Source organism: Oncorhynchus mykiss, chromosome 6 (assembly GCF_013265735.2).
Source record: "Oncorhynchus mykiss isolate Arlee chromosome 6, USDA_OmykA_1.1, whole genome shotgun sequence".
In the NCBI taxonomy this organism is placed as follows: domain Eukaryota; kingdom Metazoa; phylum Chordata; class Actinopteri; order Salmoniformes; family Salmonidae; genus Oncorhynchus; species Oncorhynchus mykiss.
The window spans coordinates 46,929,783-46,936,521 of NC_048570.1; the positions used below are offsets into that span (position 1 = coordinate 46,929,783).

Genomic DNA, 6,739 nt, shown 5'->3' on the forward strand with positions numbered 1-6,739 from the left:
ACAAAAGCTTTGTTAAATCAGCACAACAGTTTTCAGCTGTGCTAACATAATTGCAAAAGGGTTTTCCAATGATCAATTAGCCTTTTAAAATGATTATCTTGGATTAGCTAACACATCGTGGCATTGGAACACAGGAGTGATGGTTGCTGATAATGGGCCTCTGTACGCCTATGTAGATATTTCATTAAAAAATCAGCCGTTTCCAGCTACACTAGTCATTTACAACAATGCCTACACTGTATTTCTGATCAATTTGATGTTATTTTAATGGACAAAAAAAATTGATTTTCTTTCAAAAACAAGGACATTTCTAAGTGACCCCAAACTTTTGTTACACCCTATAGGAACAGTATTGACCTAGTCTGTTCAATATATACATCTACATGATGTATTGTTACAAAACGTAGGAGCAGTATAGACCTAGTCTGTTCATTATATACATCTACATGATGTATTGTTACACCATGTAGGAGCAGTATAGACCTAGTCTGTTCAATATATACATCTGCATGATGTATTATTACACCATGTAGGAGCAGTATAGACCTACAGTAGCTGGCTACTTATTTAGATTTAGTTTGACTGAATGAAACTGCCTTAAATGTGCTGTAGTAAACATTTTTTTATTCGCACTAATCAATCAACACTTTCTTGTCTTTGTATGTCTCAATATAATAGTATTGTTTAATTAAATCCATTTAAAAATAATCTTTGTCTGAAAATAAACTATGATCCCGCGTTTCCCCTCCAGTCAGCAGACGGCGATGTGCGTCTTTCAGGCAACGCTGTCAGTGTGACGTATTATCTAGTGGACGGTTCTTCAGAAACAGCTCGTCAACCACCTCGGTAGCTTGCTAGCCAACATAGCCGAAAGATTCAAGATATTTATACGCTTTCGATGTATATTAGCTCCTGTGTTTTAGACACGCTTCTGTCGTATCTACTTGTTAACCAATTTAATTTAACATTACGTTATTTTGTATTAGTCAGCTATAGTAGCTGACTGGTTAAGTTAGCACTAGTCTAGTCGCTAATGATAGATAGCCAGCATCCCCGAACATGATCTCCCTAAACTACTCCCCTCCCGTTAAAGAAGAGGAGGTCTGCTGGACGGAGAAAGAAGCTGTGGGGCTGAACATTGTCGTGAAAGAGGAGAAGGAAGAGGAGGATGTTACAGTAAAACAAGTAGAAGGTGAGGCTGTTACAGTGAAAGAAGAGGAAGACGCGTTCAGAGTGAAAGAGGAGGAAGATGTTACAGTAAAAGAAGAGGAGGATGCAGTTTTTGGAGTGAAAGAGGAGGAGGGGGAGATTACTGTCACATTGGAGGAAGAGGAGGAGGTTGGGGATCTGTTTAACACCAGTGAGTACTGTCTCTGCAGTCGTTGAACCAAGTAAAGGGGTTCTACGCTTTAATGTTGTTCTGTAGGAATGGCTGAAGCTACACTGTAGAACATCAAGAGTGGACCATTAACAAAACGTTAACAATTGATCAAATGCATCCAATGACAATGCCTGAAATACTGTAGTCCTCAATATCTCTTATTAGCTTAGCCCAATATGTAGTCTTAAAGGGGCAATCAGCAGTTGTTACATCCATTTTGGGACTTCTACATTAATGATATGCACACTTGTTTCTTGAAGAAATCCCTTTTAAATGCCTCATGAGCTTAGTTCAACTGTTGTACCCCATCAGAATCTTTAAAAAAAAAAAAAATTTTTACTCCAATGTTTAGAAACAATGTAAATCAACTCTGTATACCTTCAACATGGTTAAAACTATAATGTTGATATTATGGATGGTCAGTCCTTGCATCCATAGGTTTGTCTATGAATTTGAAAGTAATTACATTTCTCCAGACCCATCATCATCTTATTACCGAAACATTATTTGAACTGCAGATTGGTTGGTTGGTTGGTTGGTTGATTGGTTGGTTGGTTGGTTGGTTGATTGATGTGTGGATTTTTGAAACAGCAACAAAATGGCTGCCCAGGTCACTGGACCCAGGTTTGAGTAAAGCTCAGGGCTACCCCCTGAATCCACTCCACTATGAATACAAAGACTGGCCATCCATGAGGTCAAAATGATTGTTTTAAACAGATTTTGAGGCTATAGTGTATTCTATAATTGCCAGTGAAGATTTCTTGTGGGTGTCAAATTATTAGAGCTGTTGATAAGTCATTGTATAATACATTCCATCAACTGGGTCAGCCGAAACTCACAATAGCAAGCTTGCGACATTGTATAAAATATTCTGGGCCCCCAGTTTCCCAGTGAGTTCGGGACAGACACAGCTTTAGGCTATTTTTGCAAAGGATAAGAAGTAATCTTAAATACGGGATCTTGTTGTTGGACAGTTTTTTTGTATTCAGATCTCTGAAATGCACTCTTCCTACGTAACATTTAGTGTCCCCTTATATTATGCTGGGAAAACAGTTTATGTGCACAGAAATCCTAAATCATTTCAGAGTTTGTATTTAGCAATGGTTTTAACCGAGAGTCATCTAAAGTTGATTGATAGCACCCATATGGATACTGTCATTAATGTGGTTCTTCAATAATTACACATAATTCTTAATACTGTAGCTGTTTAGTTACAGTCACATGTTCAACTATCATCAGCTGATTCAAAAAATCATTTTCTGAATGCCAGTCAAATCACAAACATCATGACATAGGTATATTTGTTGTTAGGTGAAGTTATGGGTCCTACAGTAGGTTTATGTTGTTAGGTGAAGTTATGGGTCCTACAGTAGGTCTATGTTATTGTTAGGTGAAGTTATGGGTCCTACAGTAGGTCTATGTTATTGTTAGGTGAAGTTATGGGTCCTACAGTAGGTCTATGTTATTGTTAGATGAAGTTATGGGTCCTACAGTAGGTCTATGTTGTTAGGTGAAGTTATGGGTTCTACAGTAGGTCTATGTTATTGTTAGGTGAAGTTATGGGTCCTACAGTAGGTCTATGTTATTGTTAGGTGAAGTTATGGGTCCTACAGTAGGTCTATGTTATTGTTAGGTGAAGTTATGGGTCCTACAGTAGGTCTATGTTGTTAGGTGAAGTTATGGGTCCTACAGTAGGTCTATGTTATTGTTAGGTGAAGTTATGGGTCCTACAGTAGGTCTATGTTGTTAGGTGAAGTTATGGGTCCTACAGTAGGTCAATGTTGTTGTTAGGTGAAGTTATGGGTCCTACAGTAGGTCTGTTATTGTTAGGTGAAGTTATGGGTCCTACAGTAGGTCTATGTTGTTGTTAGGTGAAGTTATGGGTCCTACAGTAGGTCTATGTTGTTATTAGGTGAAGTTATGGGTCCCACAGTAGGTCTATGGTATTGGTATAACTAGTGGTTTCCTCATTAGCATGGAGGAGTTTCTGTAACCAAATTATTTTTGCATCGCCCTCGTGCCGCAATTTTATTAAACACAGAAAGGGGCCTATATTGGAGACCGAAAGTCGACTGGCACACTGCTTAGGATTTTAACAACTTTAATAACTTATTTCTAACCTACAATCATCAACTAATGTGAAGCAGGACAAAATATGACTATTGTTGCTCACTTGACTGTCTTAAGACAAATGTCAAATAATTTTAGCATTCATTACAGACGTCAATTGTTGTTCAACATCATGGCTACGCTGGTGGCATCACCTTTCACAGTGGATTTCTGCTGGGCCTTTAACCATCTGTCTGACTTGTTGTTCACGCAGGAGAGAGACGTGACTGTTGTGGATTCTCTGTAGAGCCTCAACAACATCATGATGCGGCACAGAAGAGTCTCTCCAGATCAGAACACCTCAAGAAACACCAGCGGACACCCACAGGGAAGAAATCTCACCGCTGCTCTGACTGTGGGAAAGGTTGCAAATCTTCATCAGAACTTAAAATACACCAGCTAGTGCACACACGAGAGAAATCTCACCACTGTTTTGATTGTGGGAAGAGTTATTTAAGAGTAAAATCACTAAAAGCACACATGAGAATTCACACAGGAGAGAAATATTTTAGCTGTGATCAATGTGGGAAGAGTTTTACTGCATCAAGCCATCAGATTGTACACCAGAGAACACACACAGGAGAGAAACCATATAGCTGTAATCAATGTGGGAAGAGTTTTAAAAGATCTAACCATCTTATTTTACACCAAAGAACACACACAGGAGAGAAACCTTATAGCTGTGATCAATGTGGGAAGAGTTTTACTCAGCTAAGCAACCTGATATCACACAGGAGAACACACACAGGAGAGAAACCTTATAGCTGTGATCAATGTGGGAAGAGCTTTACTCAGCCAAGCAACCTGACACGACACATGAGAACACACACGGGAGAGAAACGTTATAGCTGTGACCAGAGATAATCTGATTAAAGATCTCTGATCAAATATTATAATATACATACATGAAGGAGTTGTTTCATGATTTCAATGAATTAATGTCACAATGTAGAATGTTTAACATTGTAGTAGGAATATTTTCATGATGTCAGAATGTAGAAGCCTAAACGTTTGCCTCTTATCAATTGATTTCAGCATGATATGGATATTAACCTCAGGGGAAAAATCCAGGCTCTGAATTGATTTATGTAATTTAACAAAAATTGACTAACAAAAAAAAGTTGTTAAACTTACCCACTTGAATCAAAATGCAACACTTCAAAATGTAGCTAGCTGTTTTCTACAAATTGTCCCCTAACCAGGGATGTACACATTACTCCCATATTCCGTGTGGTTTTTGAGCTGTTAGTTTTAACAGGACGTGCAACCTCATCTCCCTCCTCTCGCACAATTGATTTCAACATGATATCGATGAGTGATGACAAATAAGTGTTGCGTTCCTTTGTTTAGCGACCCCTACATTTAAATGCATCTCTCCAAAATGTAGCTGACTGTCTTCTGCAGGTTGTCCTCTAACCAGTGAGGTAAAAGATATCTCCAATTTCCATGTGTTTTTTGTTGTTGTTAGTTTCAACAGCAAGTACAACCTGATTTCCCCCTTAATCGATATCAGTGATTTATTGCTGCTTGTGCAGTTTATAAGGTGCTTGTTTAAAAAAATACAAGTAATATGATTATTGTGGCAGATGTTTGTTTACATAGCACATTTTTTGTTTAGATTTTCAATATATCACTAACGTTCTGCATATTGGTTATTGATTTAGACACGTTAAAACTGTGTTTTGACATTGTCGTTGAAAATCTGTTGAAAGTAGACTATGCAACCAAATATTTAATATTTACATTTCATGTAACATTTAGTAATGATAATTATTCATGCAACTAACTGACCATTTTTTTTGTACAATTATAATGACATTGTTGCCCTGCTTTTATAATATCAGGGTTCATTCTCAGATGTGCCAAACCAAATGTACTCGAGCATGACATTGGGGACTGGGCCCAGATCCAACAACATGCCTATCTAGTGAACCCTGGAAAGAGAGAGAAGGTCCGCAGTGAGGTGGAAAATTACTACGGATATTGCAGGAGTTTCCTCTTGAAATCAGACAAGTCTCTGGTGAGGACAACTTGGTTACTGATTGTCTTAAGTTAAAAAGTTTTCTGTTTAGCCAGTGGATCACAATTTATTTTGACTGCATGTTTTTCTTTATTGGAGATGAGTTTTGTTTGGACTCATTCCAAGGGGACGAGAGTTCTAGAAGCTAGTGAGTTTTCGGATTCTATAGAAAGAAAAAGGGGAAAAATAATACTATTGTATATTATTATTTAGAAATACGTGATTTTTCTTGTTTTTAATTGTTGACAGCCAGTAGACACAATGTTTATATTGTAGAAGGTGAATTGTTGTAGTTGATTATAATGTGAAATGGAAGTTGTTTTCTGTTGGTGGTGAACAAACTTGTCCAACAAAAATATAGGATATATTTGTTGTCTTAAAGGGGAAGGTGTTACAGGCTTTTGTTTTTCCATTTATGTTTTGAGGTTGGACTTTAGCATGTAGGAAAGGGGGATACCTAGTCAGTTATTCAACTGAAATGTTTCTTCAGTGCACTGATTGGTGTCACCTCGTTGGCACGTAACTCACTGATTGGTGTCACCTCCTTAGTCAGTATGTGTTACACTTGTGCTGCCTTGTCCATCTCGTTAGTGGGAAGGTGTTTCACCTGGGCTGGTCCAGGTTCTATTTAAGAGTGTCTGGCCCAGTGCTCCAGTTGTCTTGATAGATGTGGAGAGTCAACACCTTTAGTTGCTCCATCTTTTTGGTTTGCTTCCTGTCTTTGCCTCTTCTTGGGCAGATTTAGTGGGTCTCATGGTGTGTGTCTTTTAGGTCCCAGTTGTTGTTACCAGTCAATTTTCAGTCGATGCCCCCATAGTGTTTTTCAGAGCCCCTCCTAAAAAAGTTATATTTTGGGTTGGTTATAGCATCATATTGTTAATATTTTAATCAATGGCATTTCTTTACAATTAGTCTTTCAGTTGTTATTCTTAGTTTTTTTATCCTCAATATTTCTGTTTATTTTCATTGTTTTTTCCTGTGAAGCCATTGTGTTGCATCCATGTCTGACATTGGGCAGCAGCATAGCCTAGTGGTTAGAGCATTGGACTGGTAACTGAAAGGTTGCAAGTTGAATCCCCGAGCTGATAAGGTACAATTATGTCATTCTGCCCCTGAAAAAGGCAGTTAACCCACTGTTCCTAGGCCGTCATTGAAAATAAGAATTTGTTCTTGTTAAATAAAGGTAAAATAAAAAATATGCTGTATAAATAAAGCTTTATTTAATTTGA

At 37.9% G+C, this 6,739-nt stretch overlaps 1 long non-coding RNA gene across 1 annotated transcript; it reads left to right on the forward strand.

Annotated features, from left to right (window-relative positions):
* The first annotated feature begins 1,301 nt into the window (after positions 1-1,301).
* On the forward strand, positions 1,302-5,495 carry LOC118964876. The gene is made up of 2 exons (XR_005052125.1): positions 1,302-1,360; positions 3,705-5,495. It is a non-coding gene; the product is annotated as an uncharacterized LOC118964876 (long non-coding RNA).
* Positions 5,496-6,739: the final 1,244 nt, after the last annotated feature.